This window comes from Rhinolophus sinicus, linkage group LG14 (genome assembly GCF_036562045.2).
Source record: "Rhinolophus sinicus isolate RSC01 linkage group LG14, ASM3656204v1, whole genome shotgun sequence".
NCBI lineage: Eukaryota > Metazoa > Chordata > Mammalia > Chiroptera > Rhinolophidae > Rhinolophus > Rhinolophus sinicus.
In genome coordinates this window covers 52,757,321-52,769,509 of record NC_133763.1, presented here as the reverse complement: position 1 = coordinate 52,769,509, position 12,189 = coordinate 52,757,321, and the positions used below count along the sequence as shown (strand labels likewise).

The 12,189-nt window shown below is 39.9% G+C and overlaps 1 protein-coding gene across 3 annotated transcripts in view; it reads left to right on the top strand.

Moving 5' to 3' along the window:
- Positions 1 to 12,189, top strand: part of GATAD2B (GATA zinc finger domain containing 2B) — a 74,340-nt gene that overhangs the window by 20,182 nt on the left and 41,969 nt on the right. Inside the window, exon 2 of one of the 3 annotated variants that reach the window (XM_074318830.1) lies at positions 8,601 to 8,642. The exons of the other annotated variants lie outside the window; for them this stretch is intronic. The gene's annotated coding sequence lies outside the window, so the exon portion shown is untranslated. The remainder of the gene's footprint in view (positions 1 to 8,600; positions 8,643 to 12,189) is intronic. 3 annotated transcript variants of the gene reach the window in all.

Genomic DNA, 12,189 nt, shown 5'->3' with positions numbered 1-12,189 from the left:
TCACTGGCCCATGTGGGAATCGAACTGGCAACCCTGATGTTCAGAACTCACGCCCTAACCAACTGAGCTATCTGGCCACCCAAGGGGCAGACTTCTTAAGGTGAATATGTACTGCCTGGTAAATGATAAGCCTCTGCCTAGTGTACCAGATCCTACCAGCAGTCCCAGATCTTTGTCCCTGAATTGAACAAAAGTGATACCTTTTGTCCTAGAGGCAAATCTCAGCTGATGGCCTGCAAAAAGCTCCCCTAGGTGAAATCCTGACCAGGCAAATTTTCCCCTTTGGACTGTTTTTTTTTGTGTGTTTTTGTAAACTTTGTGTTTAATTTTATTTTGTTTTAAGTGTGTTTTTCCAGGACCCATCAGCTCCAAGTCAAGTAGTTGTTTCAATCTAGTTGTGAAGGGCACAGCTCTCAGTGGGCCATGTGGGGATTGAACTAGCAACCTTTTTAAAAGAGCACCGTGCTCTAACCAACTGAGCTAACTGACTACCCAAACATACAATACCCTTTTTTAAAAAAAGTAGACTTTATTTTTTTAGAGCAATTTTATTTTTATTTTTATTTTTATTTTTTTAAATATATTAAGGAGAGCACAGCTCACAGTGGCCCATGCAGGGACTGAACCAGTAAGGACTGTTTTTAGATATAGTTTCAGAGCACTTTGTCCACTCTTGCATGAATATGTTCTCCTCTCATTACAGTAAAGAAGGTTCTTTGCAAGTTACTGGATGAAATACATATCTTATCCTGGGCCCACTTTGATGCCCAGATTCTTGTTTTTGTTGCTGTACAGGAGTGATGAGTGTTCAAAATGCCCCCATTGGAATATTCCATCCATCAATTCTGATCTTAAACGTCTTGATTATTTACAAGTCTGAGCACATATGTTAGTGTAACCCTGTACAGTATTGACAATTCTAGGTGAGTAGTATTGCTTTGACCCTGAAAAACCCCTTTAACTTTTAGTATATTTGGTATTTGCTCAGCTAGGTCTTTTTTCCTAAATCTCCCTAGGGTTTCCAGGCGGGAATTCTTGCCCGTTCTCAGAAATTTTTTTCGCTTTTCCGTTCCCGAATCCCGAGATATAAACTGTTCTCTGTTCTCCACGAAGAATCATTTCCACGAAGTGACGGCCGAGACTACCAACCACCTGGATTCAAGGAGCCGATTTTCCCACCAACTTTTCTCGGGATTCTGGAACGGGAAAGCAAAAACAATTCCTGAGAAAGGGCGAGAATTCCTGCCTGGAAACCCTAGGTCTCCCATCTTCCACCTAAAGGTTAAATGTAGAACCTCTGCATACTATTGTAATTGCCTGGTCACTGAGCTTCCTGTTGAGATTCCTGCTGATCCTGGGAGCCCTGTCTCTTCTTTTCCTTGTACAGATACGTCTTTTAAAATTAGGTTAAGTTCAACTAGTATATTTATTTTTAAAGTTTATGAAATTTTTGGATAGGTAATGTGTGTACATAGTGCAGTATTCACAGTTGAAAAAAGGATTTCAATAAAACAGGAATTCTCTGGAGGCAGAACTTAGATCTGTTTCTTGGTACCTTTCTACAGATAATCCAGGCATTGTAAATTTAAATTGACTTTTCTTCTTTTTTTAAACTTCTTTATTCTGAATAATTTAAAATGCACACACAAATAGAGTATAGAACGAGCTTCCAAGGACCTACCAATAAACTTCAAACATATCAACATTTTGCCATTCTTTACAGTTAATTTTAATGTTGAAAATAGGGAACATATTTTGAACATATGTAAAATTTAGTAACATGAAAGTTTATTTTAAATTTGACAATCACACATGTATCACTTTTCTCTTTCCAGATCTTTCCTTTTATATTGGCCTCCATTTTTCTCAGTGTCATATGAGGAGATAATTGTGTGGTTGTCCTGAAGTTCTGGTAACTGGATGCCTCCTGAGTCAACTAAGATTGTCACAGAAGTCTGAGTGAAGTGAATTCTGAACTTGGCCAGTCAGGACAGTAGGCTAGATTCCAGAGTGATGTCTCCGCCTGTGGTCATCAGTAGGGAGATCTAGTTCTAGCATAGCCTGGTGAACATAAGAAGCCAGTGTAATTATTAAAGTGGGGGATAGCTAAAAAGGTTTATGGAAGTTATTGACTGTGTAGTTGTGATAATTATTTTCTTAGAGTCTCTCTCTCTTTTTTTCTGGTTGGAGACTTTTTAAAGTTAGAAATTGAGTGGAATATCACCAGCATACAGAGGTAGCTGGCTTTTTTGCGGGGGAGGTGGGGGGGGCTTTGTTTTTTATTTCAGAGGACCATGAAAGTTCAGAGCAATCTTCACAACAGAAATGAAAGATGAGAAGCTTTATGTAAACTACCTGAAGCTGTGAGTGAGGCTGCTCATAGACCAGGGACTCTATCAGGGAAGCTAGACAAGGAGGCACACTGCTGGGCACTTAGGGACAGCAAAAAGCCAAGTGCTTAGAAAGCCTGTGACGGAACAGCAATATGACTACTAAAACACGACTTTCTCTGCTGCTTCTGTGGCACTTAGTTAATGACAGGTGTTAGCCCATTGAGATGTTCGAGTTGACTTTTGTTTTTCAGAAAAGTATGAACATTTGTGACTTTCCTGAAAAGAACTTGCTGTCCCTACAAAGATACAGGAAAGGTACCAATAGGAGAGAATGAAAATAGTCAGCAGTCAGGTATTACCAAAGAAGATGTCCTCAGGCCTGATGGCTGGGAACCAGCAGCATGCTGCTGATGCAAGGGTGGGACTAGGTTAGGGATTCAAGACTGCCCTGGCTGGGTACCTGCTGGAGTCGCTTTGTCCTTTGGAAGAGAAGAAATACAATTTTGTAGATGTTAAAGACTGATGATCTAGATGATTTTCATGTCGCCTAGGGATACGCAGTGGAATTCTCCAGTGCCCTTGGGAAAGTAAACCACCCTTCGAGGAAAGACTGGTCTAGAAACATTTTGTGCCACATCAGAGATGAAATAGTTGATGTAATTTACTTCCTCTATTTCTATATGGTGATTAAGTCAGTGAGAGTAGGGTATTGACGGTAATTTTTTATGCTTATTTGCAATACTTGAGTCAGTACAGGTCTTTATGGCCTCTGTAACAATCTTACTTCCTGTAAACCCAGAAGTAGTGAACACATTGAGGAATGCTACTTTGAGAAAAAAGTACGTACTCCCTAATTTAAATGCTGTCTCACTCAGGATGGGGAGTCTCGCTCTCATTTCCTCTTGTACCTGTTTAAGACCCAGTCCATATTCTGCTGTGTAAGGCAGTGTACTTAGTTTTTATTTTACTTTAACCAAAACTTTAATAAATACATCCTCCTAATTAGTGGTAGATGCTTTAGTATCAATCAATCGGTCACTAATTTATAACTCCCAAGAAATTGAAGATTGATTTCCCCCACTTTAAAATAGAAGTTATTCTATTTCAGCTAATGAGCACAAATCACCTGTTTCTAGAGACTAATCCATACATTATTTTGGAAGTACCGTGTTTCCTTGAAAATAAAACCTAACAAGACAATCAGCTCTAATGCGTCTTTTGGAGCAAAAATTAATATAAGACCCGGTCTTATTTTACTATTATATAAGACCTGGTCTTATATAATAATATAATATAATATATTATAATATAAGACCATGTATAATATAATATAATATAATATAATATAATATAATATAATATAATATATAATAACGGGTCTTATTTTACTGTAAGACCGGTTATAATATAATACAATACAATATAATACTGGGTCTTAAATTAGTTTTTGCCCCAAAAGACGCATTAAAGGTGATTGTCTGGCTAGGTCTTATTTTTGGGGAGCACGGTAATTCCCAATTTGTGTATAATGCACTGGGAAAGCAAAATGGTGTTCTTTGTAGAACACTCTGATTACATGGTGTACCATTTCTAAATATGTGGAGAGGAACTCCCATCTCCTAGGAATTAACTTCTTTTAACTAGTTGAGCTTTTCTGCACTTAATGAAGAAAGGGAAGCTTATCGATCATAGGAATGGGGCCCTGCTGTTCTATGACCTGCTTTGTTGTAGCAATTTTGAGATGTCATGAGCTGAGTTCTCCAAATAGCCCCATTGAAAACAGAACTATAGGGAGTTTGCAGGAGAGCACTGAAAGGTAAGCTTCAGCTTTCTCTGGGAGGGCAGGGGAGCACCAGGAAATAGCTTGTGAATTGTATACGAAGTAATCTAAGTATAGGTGATAATTTTTAAGTTGGCTTTTTGAAAAATAGATTTAATTTTTCAATAGTGGTTCTTACTTTGATCCACTTGTTCTCTGAGCCCAAGGATATATGTTAAAATCGGCGCAAAAAATTTAGCAAGTTACTTACAAAATTTGTGAGGAGCAAAGGGGACTGACTGTATAGTTTTTGCAAATTTATTTCTGCTATTGCTGAGTTGTTTTTAAGTTTTTGATTCAGTGAAGTTCATATTTCTTTTGTAGGACCTTCAAGCTTTTAATTATAATTAAATTGAGTTCTGTTGCTGAGCCCAGGTAGATAATCACCTCCTTCCTTATGGTGGTTACCCTTTATGATTTACCTTCCCAGACATCTTATCTGTCAGATCTCTTTTTTACATATCTTGACTGTGTATATTTATTAGCCTTTCAAAAGAAGTCTTGGATGAAATCTTTTATGAGTAGAAATCATGCATGTCTGTCAGAGTTTATATTTTTGACTTCAATTGTATTTGGCTAATATTTTCTTTAATCCAGTGGGTTAGAGTGGAGATTGGCAAGGCAAGTCTAGTAAACTGGGCTGTGGACTTTGGGCCAAGAAATACTTTCGTCCTCATGATTCAGCCCGCGTATACAATTGTTAGCTGAATGAGCGACTTAATGGTAGTTTGCCGTGTATAATGTGCACTTTTTTGGGCCCAAATTTGTGAGGGAAAAATAAGGATGTGCATTATACATAGGATAGTACTAATTCCTTACCTATGTAAATGTTTTTAATTCTTTTATTTATGCTTATGAGTTAAAAGTATAACTCTATAAATCAATAATGATAATCCATATGCAAATAATAATACCTTGGAATACAATCATCGGTTTTGTTGAATTTAGGATGAACTTGCAACAACGAAGAGTTCTTGGCCTTTTATGATGTGTAAATATCATAAATTTGTTACCGGCACATAAAGTTTCTTGTACCTTGTATCTGTTCTTGTGTTTTGTAATTATTTGTTACATAAAATTTCTTGTACCATAATATGTTAAAAAAATAAATGCAAAAATTCCTTTATAATACAAACAACAAGTACCTAAATGTAAACAAATAATATTTTGAATTAAAAATTAAAATGAAAGATTTTTTCCCCCCTTAAAGTTTGGACCAAAAACGTGGGTGCGTGTTATACATGGGACCGCATTATACTTGGCAAAATATGGTAATTCAAATTTCTTTTTTTTTTTAAAGATTTTATTGGGGGAAGGGGAACAGGACTTTATTGGGGAACAGTGTGTACTTCCAGGACTTTTTTCCAAGTCACGTTGTTGTCCTTTCAATCTTAGTTGTGGAGGGTGCCGTTCAGCTTCAAGTTGTCCTTTCAGTCTTAGCTGTGGAGGGCGCAGCTCAGCTCCAGGTCCAGTTGCCGTTGCTAGTTGCAGGGGGCACAGCCCACCATCCCTTGCTGGAGTCAAACCGGCAACCTTGTGGTTGAGAGGACGCGCTCCAACCAACTGAGCCATCCGGGAGCTCAGTGGCAGCTCAGCTCAAGGTGCCGAGTTCAATCTTAGTTGCAGGGGGCAGAGCCCACCATCCCTTGTGGGACTCGAGGAGTTGAACCAGCAACCTTGTGGTTGAGAGCCCACTGGCCCATGTGGGAATTGAACCGGCAGCCTTCGGAGTTAGGAGCACGGAGCTCCAACCGCCTGAGCCACTGGGCCGCCCCCTGCTAATTTCTTAATACCACCAAGTTAATTTTCATATCTATAAAACGGGAAAAGGACCTACCTTCCTGGTTTGTTGTGTGGATTAAATAAATGTTTAGTGCATCAAATGCTTAGTAAATGTTAGATATTCTTTTTCTTAAAGAATTTTATATCCTTTAGAGCAGAGGTGCCCAAACTTTTTTCAACGTTTTTCACCAAGGGCCATATGTGGTAAAATACACAAACAGCCGGGCCACTCACTAGAGGTGAAGTACATATTGCCTCACCTGGTTTATTTAAGTAAACTAAATATATTTTTGGAATTTGCTGCGGGCCAATTAACAATGGATTGCAGACCACAGTTGGCCCGCGGGCCACAGTTTTGACACCCCTGCTTTAGAGCATCAGCAGTTTTCAGGTCACACAATTAAGCACCTTTGATTTTGGATGGTGATGATTTAGCTGAAAAGAGCAGGGTTGCTGGCTACCATATAGTTCTTAATTTCCCAGGATCCTGAGGAAAAATACCTGTTGGTCTGAGAGCATCTCCGGTGCCTACGGACTGCTAATTACTCTGCGGAGGCAGGTAGTGTAGTAAACAGACAGTGTACTGCCTTAGCCTGTGTGACGTTGGAGAATTAATCATGCGAATGGTAATCGCTACCGACAGCATAATTGTGTTTCATATTATCTTAAAGACTGATAAACATTGACCAGTGTTTAAATGCAGTCAGATGTATTTAGTGGACTTAAGTGGGCATGCTCTCGGAATGATTGTAAAAAGATAATCTTCCTTATCCTGATTAAACATAGAAATATTGAGCTTCAGTTTGAAATTCATAGTTGGTCTCTTGTGGAAATATTTTGAGTAAGAGGAAAATGGATTATTTTCTTTGCCCCATTTATCACAGATGTCATGTTTTCCTTTATCTCCTGAAATGATAGCAGTACCTAGGTCTGAGGCCCTGATGCAGTCCTACTAAGTGCAACTTGCTGTGACCGAGGTGGTACGGCATGAACCACTTGAAGCTTAGCTTGGGCATAGATGTAGGGTTTCCTTTGTAGTTTTAAATTACTGACTGCCTTATGCCAGCGACCAATACTGGCTATTTCAGGTTTAGCTCAGTATTCGTTTTCTTAAAATTGAAGTTAATAGTAGATTGTTCAGAAAAACTTTTACTTACAAATTAATACCTTCAGGTAAAGTGTAGATTACTTTTCTCCATATTTTCTAGACTTAGAAGCTTTAAAAGCAAGTGTTGTGAGAGATTCTGATGGAGTTAGTACAATTATTTGAGTTTCAGAGGTTTGGATGAGGCAAGCATTTGGGGTGGTATATTGATAGATACCAATGGAAAAGTAAGGAAATCTCCCCTGCTCCTTGTTATTCAGTGATACTGTTTATAAAGAACTTATTTCCTAAAACAGACAAAGATTCTAGTGCTAAAGGTCCCCAGCCAATAGGTCCCCAAAACAGTTACCACTGTCTTGCCTCATTGGTTTGCTTGGATTTCTTCCCCCCAGTTTCTGACTCTTATTCAGTACTTTTGGGAAATGAAAACTACTTATGAAGTGATTGGAGACATTTGCTCTAAAAAGAAAAAGGAAAGTTAACCAGGAGACCAGACTCAGATATGTCTAGAATCTTGATCTGTCTGTGGAATGGCATGTAGGATGTGTGTGGAAAATGGTTCCTGGTGGGTAAGGAGTTTGCTGGAATATGAAAAGGGAAGAAGTTCTAGCTGGGACACAGAAAGGTGTAATGATACTGTAACCATACTATGGCTGCTATGGCTGGGCGGAGGCCATTTAAAAAATTTATTAATTTTTATATTGTGGTGAATATGTACTTAATAGGGGCCTAAGCCGTTTGTATCGAGTGCATCTACTGTCATGAGTGCTTTGCTGTGAAACCTGGCTGAGTTGTGTTACATGTGGAGTCAGCTGCCCTGCCTGAGTGGAACGGAGTCAGATACCTACCTGTGGGACAGCTTCGGGAAAAAAATCTTTAGGGAACACTGTTCCATGGCTGTCTGTTCCTTAGCACGAGCAATAGGGATCAAGAAAAGGAGCTTGGTTGGCAGTAGGTCTTCGTGGTGCACTTTTTTTTTTTTTTTTTTAATTTAAAGTGTGTTTTGGTATTATTGATGCTGTGATTTCCTGTCTTGGATGTTGGCTTTGGAAACTAAACAGTTAAAGCATCATGATTTGAGAGGAAACTAGCTCACATGAATGAAGGCAAAGTTTGGCACTAGGCCAGAAAAAATGGGGGGGGGTATAGTTAGGGTGGGGAGACTGACTTTTGTACCACAAATGACTTTAAAAAATTAAGAGATAATTCCATGTCCTGAGGTTATAAACCGGCTACAACTGGTTTTTCTCCCCCCCTCCCCTGCCCCCGCTAGGCATCATGGGTAAAAGTAAGCATCCCCCTGTTTCTTTTGTTTAATATAACAGTACGCCATGTGATTGGCAGGGCAGTGCCCGCTTGGAGACTGGGTTTGTGCAGGTCTCTCAAGGGGGCTGGCACGTATGGGGCCGCCCCTGTGTCGTAGAAAGAGCTTCTCTTACGATAGAAAAGAAAAAGGGAACCTCCCCCCTCCTCCCAAAAAACCTCCAAACCAAAACCTAAATCCATCTCTTATTCCTTCTTTTCCTTCTTTTTTCTGTTTCCCCCCTTTTCTTGTCTCCAGCTTTCCTGGCAGCTAGAGGCGGGAGCAGAAAAATGTATACCTGTAAGTACTTTTAACTGTCTTCCCCACCCCTTTCTTTTTCTAAAAGCAGAAACTCAAAATTGCTGAGTTCTTCACAGCCTTTTTCCTGACTATGTGTAGGTGATGAGCTGAGATTTCTGATGGGATTGAAGTAATAAATGCTATTGCTTTTTAAAATTTGTTTTCGAGTAATTGTGTCTTGTACAAAGCTCTTTTCCATTCGGACCCTCGACCCTTCTGCTGCATCCTTTTGCTGTGATGGTCTCTGGCTTCTAGTTTTCTTCGAGCTGAGGCTGTAAGAGGAATGTTACGCTAAGGTTTTCTTTTTCTCTCTCTCTCTTTTTTTTTTAATTTCTTTTGTCTGTGGCAATGATGGTTCTAGTTCCCGCTTACCCTCACTAACCCCCCCCACCCCCTTCTCCATGTCAGCTCCAACCCTGCTCTGTGAATGGAGTCAACCAGCTGACTGAGTGCTGGCATCATGCCAGGGGCTGCAAAGCAATGAGAATGTGCGCGCGCTCGCGTGTGTAAGTATATACAGAACACAAAGGGAAAGGCCTGCAGTCTAGGAAATCACAGGCTATTATATAAGGAAGTCTGCGTCATCTCTGCTTACTTGGGCTGATGGACAAGGGAAAGGCTTAGGGCGAGGAAAATACCCTTTTGACACGCACACTTTTTTCCTTGCTGTCTTTAAAAAACACACCATATTTGTGTTGTGGCAATATGAGAGAGCGCGCGTCGGTTCCAGTGGGAGTGACCGTGTTCCTAGTGGAAGTGGTGGTGACTCTTGGGAGCTGCAGCAGTGCGTTCTGAGCTGCCCCCCTTCAGAGCTGGGTTTGCTTGACGAAGAGGAGGAGGGGTGTCGAGAAGAGAAATGCCTCCTGGATTTAACAGCTGTAATTTTTTTAAGATACTTTTTTTTTTTCTCCCCCAAACTGTTTCTAATCATTCAGGGTTGCTAAGGGTACAGGAGTAGGTGGGCAAGGGAGTGCTCTTACCGAGAAGCAAAGAGCCGGAAAATAGAGCAAAAACATATCTCTTAGTTACCCTTTGAGTTCCCCTCCTTTTTCTCTTTTCTTGTTCTATTTAGTATGTTGTAAAAATGCCGTATTCTCCCCTGCCGTCTGCTGCAGAGTTAGAGATGTACAAAAGGTAAGTCAAACAGCACGTGGGAGGAAGGGAAAATTAGAGACCTCAGCTTCCAGACGTTGCATCTGTCAGAATGTTGGGATTCAGTTGGAATGATTGTATCTTTCATTGGTCATTAGGAGCTCAACATTCATTTAGAAATTATACTTCAATTTACCAGGGTGCCTTTTTTCTTAACTTCTCTTCATGTGCTTCCCAGGTGTGGTACATATGTGAAGCAGCTCTTGTGTTAGGTGGAAATGTGAAATAAAGTATATTAGTGGGTAAAAGAGGGTCATACTGTACAGTTGTTCTACAAGAGTTCATTTTTGCCCATGTCTGACCGTTGAGAATAATGGCGCTGATACGCAGTGATTAGGTATGGGGAGTTTGGGGTGGCAGGGAACTTTTTTGAACTAGTTTATCCTATAGTAAGAGATGTCAGGTTGTAGTCTAGAGGTAGCTTCTTAATTCAGTCTTTTGTAGCTTGTTGTTGTAGCCTATGAATTTGTGTTCTGGCCACATTTTCACAAGCAAAAATCATTGAATATATGTATATTTTCCCCTTTGGTATGTGTGTTTTGGTGCAAGTGTTAGGAAGTGTGTATGAGGTCATGCTTTCTAGAAGGCTTGCTGGATGGGATTTACCAGAGTGGCTGGCCTGCTCATTCCCTAGCTGCCCAGTTATTTCCCCACCCCCAGTAGCTAGGGCTCATTTTTCCCAGTTTCCTTTGTAAGCGAATTCAGGGAGATCATTTCTCAGTCAGTTAAATACTAGAAGACGACAGCGACAGTCCAGCCTAGCTCAAACCTAAAGGCTAGATAAAGGTACATTGCGAGTTGTGAGATTCCCTAGTTCTTGGAAGTAATAATTATGCTTTTGAGTTGCTATTATCTTCTTATACTGTTATTTGGTAATGCCATGGGAACCAGCCATTTTACCTGTATGTGTGGTATTGTCATGTTTAACCGCTTACACTGGTTTACATTAAATACAAAGGGAAGGGAAGATGTAAGGCTTATTTCATTCCTTAACCTTCAAAGATCTTTCACAGGATTTACTTTCAACTTTTCTTTTGGTGCCTGGAAGCAGATTAGTGGGAATAATTTTATGGTTAGATAGTTATAATCAGTGAGGCATAAATTAGCACATTCTATTAGTGGACAGATTTTTCTTCTTGTTTTCCTTTTTGCTTAATTCTCATAGGCCCTTGTTACTGTTTAGGAGTGTTTGAAGAGTAGTTTTGAAGGGTGCATGAAATCTGCCCTTTGACCACCTGTGTCCCCTTCACTGTGGTATCACCTGTTTTAAATGATGTCTGACAGATTTCCTTTGGTACGTGTCAGAACTTTTGTACTGACTTAGATTGTTATAATATGCTAGTATAACAATGTTACATTTGTGCTGACCTCTAAGGTGACAGTGGGGAAGGGCCGCGTCCCTCCTAACTCGTTGGCTTTGCAGGCAGCACGTCTTGTCACATGGAAGCATGGCCTTTCTGGTGCGTGTTCCTAAACAGTATGTCACTTAAAGCAAGATCACCTAGGCTTTTCCATTCAAGGATGTGAGCCAAGGTTTGTGTAGTAACCTCAGTGATACCGAAAAAATACTGTAAGAGCAAGTAAACAACAGTGGTCTGCCTGTTTTTATTTAGAATTACGATCTTACCAGCTTGGATCAAAAAACCAGAAGGACAGAATAGGTAGATGGTGTAGTGTGATGGTTAAGAAGATGGCCCTTGCAGTAAGAAAGACCTGTGTTTGAATCAGACTTAGCCATTTACACACCATGAGGCCTTGGAAAGTTACTTATTTTATTTGTTCTAAAGGAAGAATTATTTAAATTATTAAAGCCCTTTTTCAAAAGGCTTAAATAAGATAATGTGTTGTAAAGCACTTTAGCACAGTTCCTAGCAAATAATAAGAGCTCAGTGAATGTCAGCTGCTGTTAGTAATATTGCTCACTGTTGGGCTTGTTTACTGCTGTTTTCAATGTTCTTCTCAGTGTCTTTTGGCCAGTCTGTGGCTGTCTACTTTTTTTACTCTTGGGAGATCTTTTTGAGTTAGACTGGATTGATTGACCTATATGTTGGAAGAGTCTGTGTCAGGAATCAACAAACTACAGCCACGGCCTGGTTTTGTAAATAAAGTTTTATTGGAAATAGCCACGCTCATTTGCTTATTGAGTAGCTTGTCCACAAAGTCTAAAATATTTACTATCTGGCCTTTTACAGAAAATGTTTCCAGACCCCTGATCTAGATCAAAAGTCTTTTTCCTAGAGGAGTGAGCCAGGAAGCAAACTCTAGAAATCAAAAGGGAAGTAATTAAAATAGACCAGAAGGAATTAATCATTTCAGATTTGTAGGAATGGGATTTTGTCGCCTGGGGAGTAGTAGAAAGAGGGTCCACTGACGTAGCTGAGACCAGTTAGGTGAG